The 14,050-nt window shown below is 41.0% G+C and overlaps 1 protein-coding gene across 1 annotated transcript in view; it reads left to right on the forward strand.

Annotated features, from left to right (window-relative positions):
• DCC (DCC netrin 1 receptor) overlaps nucleotides 1–14,050 on the forward strand; it is a 1,991,552-nt gene that overhangs the window by 123,871 nt on the left and 1,853,631 nt on the right. The window lies entirely within an intron of this gene.

Here is a 14,050-nt window from a genome sequence, read left to right on the forward strand (position 1 = left end):
TCAAGCTGGTTTTAGAAAAGGCAGAGGAACCAGAGATCAAATTGCCAATATCCGCTGGATCATCGAAAAAGCAAGAGAGTTCCAGAAAAACATCTATTTCTGCTTTATTGACTATGCCAAAGCCTTTGACTGTGTGGATCACAATAAACTGTGAAAAACTCTTCAAAAGATGGAAATACCAGACCACCTTACCTGCCTCCTGAGAAATCTGTACACAGGTCAAGAAGCAACTGTTAGAACTGGACATGGAACAACAGACTGGTTCCAAATCGGGAAAGGAGTAGGTCAAGGCTGTATATTGCCACTCTGCTTATTTAACTTATGTGCAGAGTACATCATGAGAAATGCTGGACTCGATGAAGCACAAGCTGGGATCAAGATTGCTGGGAGAAATATCAATAACCTCAGATATGCAGATGACATCATCTTTATGGCAGAAAGTGAAGAGGAACTAAAGAGCCTCTTGATGAAAGTGAAAGTGGAGAGTGAAAAAGTTGGCTTAAAACTCAACATTCAGAAAACTAAGATCATGGCAGCTAGTCCCATCACTTCATGGCAAATAGATGGGGAAACAATGGAAACAGTGAGAGACTTCATTTTTGGGGCTCCAGAATCACTGCAGATGGTGACTACAGCCATGATATTAAAAGACGCTTACTCCTTGGAAGAAAAGTTATGACCAACCTAGACAGCTTATTAAAAAGCAGAGACATTACTTTGCCAACAAAGGTCCATCTAGTCAAAGTTATGGTTTTTCCAGTAGTCATGTTGCAATGTGTTGGAATGTGAGAAAATTGAGTGCCAAAGTAGTGATGCTTTTGAACTGTGGTGTTGGAGAAGACTCTTGAGAATCCCTTGGTCTGCAAGAAGATCCAATCAGTCCATCCTAAAGGAAATCAGTCCTGAATATACATTAGAAGGACTGATGCTGAAGCTGAAACTCCAATACTTTGGCAACCTGATGCAAAGAACTGACTCATTTGAAAAGACTCTGATGCTGGGAAAGATTGAAGGTGGAAGGAGAAGGGGATGACAGAGGATGAGATAGTTGGATGGCATCACTGACTCGATGGATATGAGTCTGAGTAGGGTCTGGGAGTGGGTGATGGACAGGGAAGCCTGTCCAATACTTTGGCAACCTGATGTGAAGAACTGACTCATTTGAAAAGACTCTGATGCTGGGAAGATTGAAGGCGGAAGGAGAAGGGGATGACAGAGGTTGAGATAGTTGGATGGCATCACTGACTCAATGGGTATGAGTTTTAGTAGGCTCCGGAAGTGGGTGATGGACAGGGAAGCCTGGTGTGCTGCAGTCCATGGGGTTGCAAAGAGCTGGATACGACTGAGCAACTGAACTGAACTGAACTGAAAAGTTAGTCAGGTCTTAAATTTGGCTATAGCAAAATACCATGTCAAAGTATAACAATGCAAGACTTAAACTTCAAATAAGAAAGCATAAATGAAGAATTTTCTATACAAACTTTCCTGTAAATACAAAGTTTGTGTATAAATCTGAAATATGCAAAAACTAAGCGAGCATAATTATTATAAGAACTTTTTGATGACATTTCTGTAAGATAAACTTCCCTTAGTTAAAAGATAACTAGGAAAATTACAACAAAAGGTAGGACATATTGAATGTATTTCACGCTAGAATTAACACTAGTGCAAATTTGGAGATTAGCATGATAAATCATAATATGAGTCTCATTTTCTGATGACATAGAAGTGTTACAACTAGCAAATATTTTGAGGAACTTAGAAGGTGGGCAGTGGAATAGTTTTGCTGATTTCCTTACTAAATAATAGTCAGTAGTCATTATTAAAACTGCCTATTAGAAAATTGGCATAATTAAGTGTACAAGAATAAACATTAAAAAAGATAGCCTTATTAACTAAAAACGCATGGTCAGGGAACATGAAATATGCTAATTTTATCATTTCTCAGAATAAGGAATTGATATGTACTATAAAGAAACAAAGGCCTAGGGGATTATATGCAATTATAAATAAAATTTTTATATATCAGAATAAATATGACCAATATTCCAAGCAAAGAAAATGCATCACATAGTTAAGGAGAGAGAGAAACACAAAATAAAATGCAAACCTATGATATACATTGTTCTCATATTAATATTAATGGGCTTAAATCACTTACCAAAAGGATTTTAGACTGGATCAGAAAAAAACAACCATGCTATATGGTGTATAGGAAACATATGATAACAAAATAATTCAGTAAAGTTGAAAATAAAAGGTGCGCAGAGATATAGTAAAGAAATGCAAGAAAAAAACATGGTCCTCCCCGTAACAAAAAATAGACCCTCCAAAAGCAAACAAAAAAAGGAAGCAAACAAGCAAGAGTCATGATCTTATTACTAGAAATTAGAACTCAGGCAAAAATAAAGAATTAAATAGGATCAAGAAAGTCATTTCAATCTTACAGTGTGCAACTCATGAGTTTTTAACAATTATGCTATCTACACATCAAGTGTCATGGCGTCAAAATTGATAAAGCAGAAATTACAAGAGATGAAAAGGAGAAACATGAACAGTCAGGGACCTCACTCACTTCTTTCCATCTTCAACTGGGCAAGTGAGCAAAAACACAGAGAAAAACAGAGTGGTATGATTCACAGTTTGATGAGATGGATATAGTTCAAACTCTACACCGTGAAAATGGAGAACACATATTTTTCTCATATGCCTAGAAAATAGTCACAAAAATTGGCCTTAAACTAGGTCTTAGAGAAAATTTCTGTACTTTTGAGGAAGTAATACAGACACATTCCTTCCATCTTGTTGATTTCTTATCTGCTAGAAACCCCTGGTCCTCTGCCCCCCAACTTGCAGAAGAGGGGGAATGATTATGGCAAAGGCACACCTTTCCTAAATGCCTTGGCCTGGAAGTGTCACACAAATTGGTTCACCTTCCAGGGTGGCTGGAAAATGTAACCCCTAACCAGGCAACCAGTTGTCAGGAGCAACCTTGGAACTGTTTTGGTGAACATCTAACCATCTTTGAAACACTTATCTCCTTGTATAGGCAGGCTATATATTATAAAAACACTAATTCTTCCATGTCAATTTTTAAATTTAATGTAATCAACATTCCAAATGGTTTTTAAAACAGACAATGTGTTTTAAAGCTCGAATGGGAAACTGAAAAATAAGTATAGCCAGAAAAACTCTAAAAAAAGGAAGAGGTGTAAATGAGGTGTAAACAGTTTTTCCAAGTATCAAAGGTCCCAATAATTAAAATAGTAGATACCAGTGCATGAATTGTTGAGTCAGAGGAAAGTTGAAAGCCAAGAAATATTGAGTTGGACAAAAATCTCCTTTGGTTTTTTAAGTAAAAATAAAAGACTTATTTTTCACTTTCACCAAGGACTTTATGGAACAACATATTCACCATTTTGTTCCACTATCTTCTGTAATTTTTCAGATAACTTCACAATTCTATCTTCCCAAAACTTTTTATCTTTTTGAGCAAAGAACTTTTCCAGGTGCCTTTTACAATCTTCCAGGTAGCTGAACATTTTTTCCACTAATGGAATTTTGTGAAGAGTGAAATAAATGGACATCTGAAGTTGCAATGTCTGGTGAATATGATGGATGAATCAGAACTTCCCAGCCAAGTTGTAACGGTTTTTGCCTGGTCATCAAAGAAGCATGCAGTATTGTGGTATCCTGATGGAAAGTTATGCATTTTCTGTTGACTAATTCCAGACACTTTTTGTCAAGTGCTGCTTTCAGTTGGTCTGATTGAGAGCAGTACTAGTCGGAATTAATTGTTTGGCTTTCTGGAAGGAGCTCTTAATAGAGGACTCTGTTCCAATCCCACCATATATACAACATCACCTTCTTTGGATGAAGACCAGCCTTTGATGTGGTAGGTGGTGGTTCATTTTGCTGGCCCTATGATCTCTTCCATTCCACGTTTTGTTCAGTATCCACCTTTCATCGCCTGCCACAATTTGTTTTAAAAATGGAACTTTTTTTTTATGCTTTAAGTAGAGAACTGCATGAGGAAATATTTTTTTATGCCTTAAGTAGAGAATTGCATGAGGAAATATACAGTCAAGAAGGTTTATCTTTGACTTAACTTATGTGGAACACAAACATCAAAGAGATTAATGATGCAAATGATTTTCAGCATTTGATCTGCATATTTTGAGTATGTCGGCTCTCTTTCCCATGGTGTGATGGTGATTGCTCTCAATTAATGTCTCGATTTGATCACTGTCAACTTCAACTGGTCTACCTAATGTGGAATATCATCCAGTGAGAAATCTCTATCACAAAACTTCGCCAAAACCTTCTGACACATTTGATCAGTCACAGCACCTTCACCATACACTGTATAAATCATCATCTCCTTTTTTTTTTTGCCTCAGTTGCATTTTTACCTATCTTGAAATAATAAAGCATAATATGCTGAAAATGTTCCTTTTTTTCTTCCATCTTCAATATTAAAATGGCTATACAAAAATTCACCAATTTTAATTTTTTTAAATGCACACTGATATGACAGCTGTTACAACACAGTCTAACAAAATTGTTCTGAATGAAGTTAAAGACAACTAAGCACTACTAGTGGGCTTCCCTGGTGGCTCCGGGGTAAAGAACCTGCCTGGCAATGCTGCAGACAAGAGTTTGATCCCTGGTCTGGGAAGATCCCCTGGAGAAAGAAATGGAAACCCACTCCAGTATTCTTGCCAAAGAAATCCCATAGACAAAAGAACCGGGAAGACTACAGTCCATGGGGTTGCAAATGAGTTGGACACAACTTAGGGACTGAACAACATACAAAAGTGCTATCAGAGCCGTGTTACAGAGCAAAGTGAACGGACTCTTTGGCCAACCCGATAACTTAAAGTCAGTCAGAACGAATGGAGGCTATAACAATCAGGGAAGCGATAGAATATCAAGATAAATTCCAAAAGGATTAAAATTGAAGGATAAAGGATATAATTATAGAAATAAAAAAATAAAATGTGCAATGTTTAAAATCTTAGCTTGGAAAGATCTTTCTAATCATAATACAGTAGTCTTGAAGTCCTAAAAAAAGTTGGTTAATTGGACCACATAAAAGTTGAAGAAAAGAGTTCTGCATGGCATTTGGGTCTCCTATTACAATACCCTTTGTTTTAGGTCTAAACAAACTATTCAGTTTAATTGAAGTAACAGTAATAGGACATTTATGACAAAGTGCTAAATGGACAGGCGATGCAGCTACATTACCACTGCCACCTTGTTGACAGTTCTATCATTAATTGTAAGATCAGAGACATCATCATTTTTTTAAATACAAGTGTCAATATCAGTGACATGTAGTTTAATGCAAATACTTGGATTATTGAGAGTAACACCAGCATCCTGTATGCTAGTTCAAATCCAAGATGAATAGCCATCTAATAGTTGATCATTGACAACACACTTAATGGCCTCGAAAGATTGCTTTAATGATTTGTGTATCATTCATTGAAAGATTAATTCTATTAGTAATCTTATATAAAAAGATTATATCAGTAATAAGCTTAGCTCTAGATTAAAATTGTCAGAACATTTGTCATACTCATTTGCCAACCACTAGATGCTATTATTGGGTGTTTAGTTTAAAAAAGAATGAGTGGAGCTACATTTTATTGACTATTTACATTTACACACATGCACATGGATACACCCACACACCCACTCACATGTATATACACAACACTCTTTCTCAATCTGCTTTAGGCTGAAAAGAACTAATAGTGTCCACAGCAGGGAAGAATAATAAGAGCATATTCATGAATCTGATTTCTGTTTTTAGTTCTATTGTGAATGATAATTGTTTGTTACCATAAATAACAGCATATGCCTTGGTTGCAGTTTTCAGTGTGGAGAAATATTAACTGTTTCTATTCCTTCTGTGAAAAGCAAGCTCTGCTGATTTAATTCTGAGTAAATCTAACAGTATCACTTAATATCAGGCACTAATTATTTAAGTGGACACAGAAGACCTTATTTCACCCAAATAAACAGCAAACACAGTGTCCCAAACCACTGGTTCTGTCACCTGAATATCATCTGGCACAATTAGAAAAGATTAGCCCATTTGAAAAGTGCTTGTCACCATTTCTTTTCAAGAAGACTGACCCCCAAATCAAATTCCAGAGTTTTATTTTTTGTTTTTGCTTTTTATGCCTTTCATGTTACAAATTTGATCCAAATATGTCAATTCTTCCTATTTTTTTTTTGCTTGTTTTTTTGAGTAAACAATCTGTCATGGGCAGAATACCAAGGATTTCTGTTAAAACTGTTGTTTGGTCATTGAATAAAATGTTAATGGTTCCTTTATGCCATAGATTTTGGTTCTGCTGGAGCTGATGGCTGTAATACTCAATTTATAGTATTTAATCCTAACAACATAAGTCTTTCAGAAGTGGCTTTGAAATTTTTATTTTACTTTATTTTGGGGGCCGCACCATGTAGCTTGTAGGATCTTAGTTCCCAGACCAGGGATCGAACCTGGGCCCTTGGCAGTGAAAGCTCAGGGTCCTAACCACTGGCCCACCAGAGAATTCCCAAAATATTGATTTTAGAATGGAAACCGCCATAAAGAATATAAAAATCTTCTAAGTATGTAGTCTTCTAGAATAGTTTAAAATGTGAGGACTCAAGGAAATCTACCCTGAGGGTGGCTGACACCCTCTTCACCTCTTGTGGTGCTGGTGGCCTCCTGGTCTGCTGACATGGCCTGCTGCTAAAGAGTTAAACCTATTGGCATGTTTGTCATTGCTCTGCCTAACGGTCCCCTCAGCAAGCCACACATCTTCCTTGGTCTGGATAACAGCTAATGAACTGTAAACATCTTGCACCAATATTTCTACTCCATCTGCAAGCTTGAAGAAGGCAAGTTTGTTTTTCATCCTCGGAAAGAATCAACTGTATTTCTTAGGCTGGCAAGGATGATTTGCTTGCATGGACCTCCTTTTAGCTGGGAGGATGTCTTTTGAGCTTGGGAATTTGATTCAGAAAATCACAAGCTTCTAATTATTCTTGGGATGTTTTATGTGCCTGGATGTGTTTTATTAGCTTAACTATATTGCAAGCTCTTCTAACTGAGTCTATGACCTTGAGCAAGTTACTTAACCTCTCTGGGCCTATTTTCCTCCCCTGTAAAATAAGATTTCTAATATATCACCAAATTTCCTTAAGAGATCAAATGAGATAGTGATGATTACATTTCTAAAAGATCACTTAAAATAACCTGATTGAACATTATATTAATCATCAAACTGTTTAAATCATATTAATCACAATATATATATGTATGTGTATATATATATAACTGTGTATATAAATTTAGATATAAGCATATGTATATTTGTAAAAATATACATTCCTATACCCTTTGAGCAGTTTCTACAAGGTATAAGTATTTCTGAAGATTAAGTAAATGAAGCATAATTTGACATGAGAAAGCAACTGTTTAAGAGCAAGAGTAACAATACATTTTTAAGAGGCATCTTTTGCATCTTTTGGAATAATTTTTATATGCATGCCCTAGTGAATCCTCCTGCAACGCAGGAGACCCTGATTTGATTCCTGGGTAGGGAAGATCCCCTGGAGAAGGGGTAGGCTACCCATTCTAGTATTCTTGGGCTTCCCTGGTGGCTCAGCTGGTAAAGAATCTGCCTGCAATGTGGGAGACCTGGGTTCGATTCCTGGGTTGGGAAGATCCCCTGGAGAAGGGAAAAGCTACCCACTCCAGTATTCTGGCCTGGAGAATTCCATGGACTGTATAGGCCATGGGGTCACAAAGAGTTGGACGTAACTGAGCGACTTTCACTTTCACTTTAGTGAAATTATACTTTAACTTAAATTTTGACTGGAGTCACCTCACAAACTTTAATGACCTTCTAAATTGTTCTTTCAGTTGAGCTCTGATTAGTAGTTACCAAAATGGTATCATTCAAAATGCTGGTATTTATTCTATTTCTAATTTACCCTTTTGAGATCTTAGAAAGAATTCTGGTCCTTTCAATTGCTCCTCCATTTCTTAGCATAGCATTATTATATACTGAGTTCTGGGCACTAGGTGTCCTGGTAGGATGTTGTTCTTTTAGGCAATCTTAGCTGACAAACACAGAAATATACTTTTATATAATAACATGTATTCATAGGCCTAGTTATAAATATTTCAATGTTTAACCCTTTGTATCTATTTCAAGGTAAATGTGAATTCATACCAGTGTCTCCAATACTAACCCATTACTACATGGGCCATTCTAGGCTTTGCTTATTTGTTCATTACAACAGTGCTCCCACCATCTGCCATTCATACCGAACTGTTCAACCCCAGTACACATGTATAGCAGAGTCAGAGTCATTAACCGATATTCCTGTAGGAAAAACTTTATCAACTACAATTCAGGCTTATATACCATTTCTTCTGCCTTTTGTCTTATGATCTCTGTTCACTTCCAAAGATGCTTAAGTTATTACCTTTTCTACACCCTCTTTAGTGGTTATTTCATATACTAGTTCTCCTATGATCCCCCGGCCCCCTTAATGATTTTTAAAATTGGTCTTTATTTAGTTTTATACTTTAAATACTGTGTGATCTATCAAAATACTGCTAACTACTTGCATTTTTGGGCTTCCCTGGTAGCTCAGATGGTAAAAAACATCTGCCTGCAATGTAGGAGACCTGAGTTGAATCCCTGGGCTGGGAAGATCCCCTGGAGGAGGGCATGGCAACCCACTCCAGTATTCCTGCCTGGAGAATCCCCATAGACAGAGGAGCTTGGGAGGCTACAGTCCATGGGGTCACAAAGGGTCGGACACAACTGAGCAACTATCACACACACACACGTGAATATTCGTATCCTGATTTCGTTGGCCTTTTCCAAACTCATATACTTGTTAATGCTTCTTTACTTGAAAAATCAAGTACAAGGCATACACTCTTTGTATTAAGCCACGTTCTTAGTTGCAGAGAAGAGAATCCACACTAGGTAGTTAGAGTTGTAATAATAACAGCAGAAACAGCAATAATATGACTAGTGTGTATGTGTTTACTGTGTTCCGGGCTGTGTTCTAAATGCGTTTAGTGTGTGTGCGTGTGTGCTCTGTTGCTCAGTCATATCTGACTCTTTGTGACCCTATGGATGGTAGCCCACCAGGCTCCACTGTACATGGTATTTTCCAGGCAAGAATACTGGAGCAGGTCGCCGTTTCCTACTCTAGGAAATTTTTCTGACCCAGGAATCAAACCTGTATCTCCTGCATTTGCAGGTGGATTCTTTACCACTGAGCTACATGGGTAGTCCCTCTAAATGCTTTACGTAAATTAATTCCTTTATACCTCACTACCTATTTGCTCTATCACTTCAGAGCAAAGAAGTTGTTGTTCAGTAGCCAAGTAGTGTCTGACCCTTTGCAACCCCATGGACTGTAGCATGCCAGCTTCCTCTGTCCTCCACTATCAGGTAAGGAAACTGATGCATAAAGCAGTTAGACAACTTGTTTGAAGTCACACGGTAAGTGACAGAGCTGGGATGGGAGCCCAGGCTGCTCTCTCTAACTCCTAGAGTCATTGGAAGAGCCAGAGGGACTTCTCTAGGCTGGTTTCCAGAGAAATTCTTGGAAACACCCTGCAGACGTGTCCTGGTAAGTGAGCTGCTGCTGCTTCTGGTCTTGGCATGCTGGGACCACACTGCCCAGCCATGATGCTGCCACTGTCCCCACTTCCAGTCTTGGAAACGTGTGGCTTCGGCTCCCACTCCAGGCTGCAAAATGGAAGTTCTATTCCTGCCAATTTCCTTGCTTCCAAATCAAAGGCTCCAAAGGTGGGTCTGGTTGGAGGGACCCACATCACATTTCTGAACGTTAGTATAACAGCAGGTGTATGAGACCTGTCGGAGAAGGCAATGGCACCCCACTCCAGTACTCCTGCCCGGAAAATCCCATGGACAGAGGAGCCTGGTAGGCTGCAGTCCATGGGGTCGCTAAGGGTCAAACACGACTGAGCGACTTCACTTTCATGCATTGGAGAAGGAAATGGCAACCCACTCCAGTATTCTTGCCTGGAGAATCCCAGGGACGGGGGAGCCTGGTGGGCTGCTGTCTATGGGGTCGCACAGAGTCGAACATGACTAAAGCGACTTAGCAGTAGCAGCAGCATGAGACTTGTGGGCTTCCCAGGTGGCTCTAGTGGTATAGAATCCTCCGGCCAAAACAAGAAACGTAAGAAACACAAGTTCAATCCCTGAGTTGGGAAGATCCCCTGGAGGAGGGCATGGACTGTAGCCCACCAGGCTCCTCTGTCAGAATTTTCCAGGCAAGAATACTGGAGTGGGTTGCCATTTCCTTCTCCAGGGGATTTTCCCGACCCAGGGATCCAATCTGTGTCTCCTTCACTGGCAGGCGGGCTCTTAACCTCTAGCGCTTGTATGTTAATCAGCTCTGTGTGATTTGGGGCAGATGCCTGGGAGGATCACAGAAGGAACTAAGCCTGGGGCAATCATACTCTGCTCCCAAACTTTCCAATCAATTCAATCCCCTTCCCACCCTCTGTTGGGGACAGTGAGTTACTACTGAGAGAGGGGATGTCTCTTGACATGGAAATGTGCTTCCCTGGGAAAACAAGTTCCCCTTGTGAGAATCTTGTGAGACTGTGATCCTAAAGGAGGTACAGAGAAGTGGAAAGAACACACAGCAAGAAGACCTGTGCTTTCAACCTGGACACATCACTGCCTTCTGTCATCCCAGGCAGATCCAGTTACCTCTTGGCCTCGATTTCCCCCCTTTGAAAAATGTAAGTAATCAGACCAGCAGTGCTCACAAGACCGGATCATTCTGTGAATCCAGTAAGATAATACGTGTAAAAATTATTTGAAAATTATGAAGCACTAGTCAGATAAGATTGAAGTTGAAAGCATACCTACTCGAATCATTGGGGAATTGAGGATGGTGTAGTATTTCTAGTCCCGATTTTGTTTTTGCTAATAAGAAAACTGAATGAGGGAGTCAAGGGCATTTTTGGACTGTCGCGTTCAGGTTTCTGGACCCTCAATCCAGGGCTATTTCTCCTTCATCATCATGTAAATGGTTTCTGAGTCATAACAATGCCTGGAAGCCAAGAACTCAAGTTTCAAGAAAAATTCTCCCTTGTTTAGATTAGCCTGAGGCTGAGTCTGCTGTGGTCTTGCTGAGCTGTATAGTCGTTTTCCCTTTGCACAGGGAACTGATGTTCCTTTTGGGCACTCTCTTCTTTCTGAGTCATGTGAGGAGGGGGGCAGGGGGAGAGGGTGACTTTGCCTGGAGTCTCTGCTGCGCAAACACCAGCAGCCTGACAACCATCAAGCTCTCCGAGTCTCTGTCCTCACCCAGCTCCCCACGCTGCTCCCGGCACTGCCATCAATTTAGCGTTTTTAGTGTTTTTAAAAGTGTATTTGTCAGATTGATTGTTTTTATTTTTAAAAAATTTTTATTGGAGTATAGTTGATTTACAATGTTGTATTTCTACTGTACAGCAATGTGAATCAGTTATACATATACATATATCTGCCCCTTTCTAGACTCTTTTCCCATACAGGTCATTACAGAGTACTGAGGAGAGTTCCCTGTGCTCTACCGTAGGCCCTTATTAGTCACCTGTTTCATATATTGTCAGTTTTTAAAGACGTGTATTATTACAGCGTGTGTTGATTCGCTCAGTTGTGTCTGACTTTGTGACCCCATGGACTAGAGCCCAACAGGCTCCTCTGTTCATGGAATTTTCTAGGCAAGAATACTAGAGTGGGTTGCTATTTCCTACTCTGGTGGGGATTTTCCTGACCCGGGGATGGAACCTGCATCTCTTGGGTCTCCTGCATTGGCAGGCGGATTCTTTACCATTAGCGGCACCTGGGAAGCCCATTTTTAAAGACAGTTCACACTCAAACACTCAAAGAGTGTCTGTGCTTATATTAGCTTGGAAAACACTAATGCACAGTCATGTCCATTAACATAGCTAGGGCCTTAAAATCCCATAGTAAACAGAGGCTGTTTATTATTTACTGTTATTTAACCCAAGAGTCCCAAAACCTATTTAGCATTGAAACACTTTTTTTTTTTCTTTCAAGGAACAGCTACCAACATCCTGGTTTCTTGTGGTCAATAAATCTCGTCTTCAACCACCCTCCCAACCCTCCCCGCCCCCCCCATACTGGAGATGAGGCACCTTCTCAACCTTGGCTCTGCATGGAAAGATTTTATTCCAGATACCTAAGCTGTCCCCAAGCCAATTAAATTCAAACCTCTGGGGGTGGTACCAGGCATCAGTACTTTGTAAACCTTGCCACCCAAGTGGCTCCAGTGCAGGGCCAAGGCTGAGAGCCTGCATTGAGGAAGTCACCTCGGCAGTGACATTCACTGCCACTACCTGCCAAGTTCAGGTGGGTTAGCCTTTCCTATAGTAAGGGCAGGCTTGTGATTTCACTGGAAACAGGAAGAATGTAAAATGCTCTTGTTGACCAAATGGACTATTCATTGCAAACGCTTCTATGTGGGATTCTCAGGTGGCCCAGTGGTAAAGAACCTGCCTGCCAAAGCAGGAGACAAAAGAGACGCAGGATCGATTCCTGGGTCGGGAAGATCCCCTGGAGAGGGAAATGGCAACCCACTGTAGTATTCCTGCCTGGAGAATCCCATGGACAGAGGAGCCTGGTGCACAGGCCACAAAGAGTTGGACACAACTGAGCACATACACACACATCACCATGGCACTTAAGCATACTTTCCAAACAATTTTAACATTTAATTCTTGTTAACACTTACCACATTTAATTCCCTAGATAACTTTATGGGTAAACATTTTTAATCATCATTTTATAGTTGATGAAACAACTGTGGGGGTGGGATTTAAGTTATTTACTGGAAAACCCACCCATCAATGAAGTGAGAAAACAGGGATCAGAACTGGAATGGTCTCAGCTCTCAAGTTTCTGAGAGCTGATAGCTCAGTTGGTAAAGAATCCACCTGCAATGCAGAAAACCCTGGTTCGATTCCTAGGTCAGGCAGATCCGCTGGAGAAGGGATAAGCTGCCCACTCCAGTGTTCCTGGGCTTCCCTTGTGACTCAGCTGGTAAAGAATCTGCCTGCAACGCGGGAGACCTGGGTTCGATTCCTGGGTTGTGACGATCTCCTGGAGAAGTGAACGGGCTACCCACTCCAGTATTCTGGCCTGGAGAATTCCATGGACTGTATAGTCTATGAGGTCGCAAAGAGTCGGACACGACTGAGTGACTTTCACTTCACTTCACAGTCTATGCTCTCTGCTACGACCCTCTGCAGAGACGAGACTGGTGGCAGAAACTTTAGGAAAACGTGAGCAGCAGCTCAGACCGGGAGCCCCCACGCACGCCCTGCCCTCCTACTCATCTTCCTCTCCATCTGCCTGGCGGAGCTCAGGCTCTGTCCTCACACATGGAGCGAGCAGCATGGTGACGGAGTTCAGCTTTCTTCTCCGGGGATGGGATGGGGGGAGGGTCAGCAGAACCCTTCTCAGGACAGCAAAGCCCCTGGTATTTAGCACCTGCCTGGGGCTGAAGTATTAGTAAGATACCTGGAACCAGGGGGTGTGGGAGGACTAGATTAATCTGAGAAAGGGGGAGGGGGGGCTGCAGATCTTATCTGTAAGGACAGAGCCAGGGGTCCAGAAGGAAGACGGGGAGGGGAAGGGTTGGAACCACGCAGGAGGGTGTGTCAGAACAGTTTGGCGCCATGATGGAAACTTTCTGCGGTGAAAGGTTCAGCTCTGCTCTAGGGGAGAAGCGGGTGAGTGTTTCTAGAAGAGTGAGGGCATCAGCGGGTTTCACAGTCTAATGGCTTTGAAGGACCAAGTCTTTGACTGTGAGGCAGAACTCCCTGCAGACAACTACCTGTCAGAGAAATGGTACAGTCACCCCCCACCCCCACCTCCACCTAGAGAGACAACTAGAGCATCGGAATCACCTGGAAGGCTTCTTAGCAGATCACTGCATCCCGTCCCTGGAGCATCTGATTCCGCAGGTC

Source organism: Giraffa tippelskirchi, chromosome 14, assembly GCF_054371585.1.
Source record: "Giraffa tippelskirchi isolate mGirTip1 chromosome 14, T2T-mGirTip1v1.2.pri, whole genome shotgun sequence".
Taxonomy (NCBI): Eukaryota; Metazoa; Chordata; class Mammalia; order Artiodactyla; family Giraffidae; genus Giraffa; species Giraffa tippelskirchi.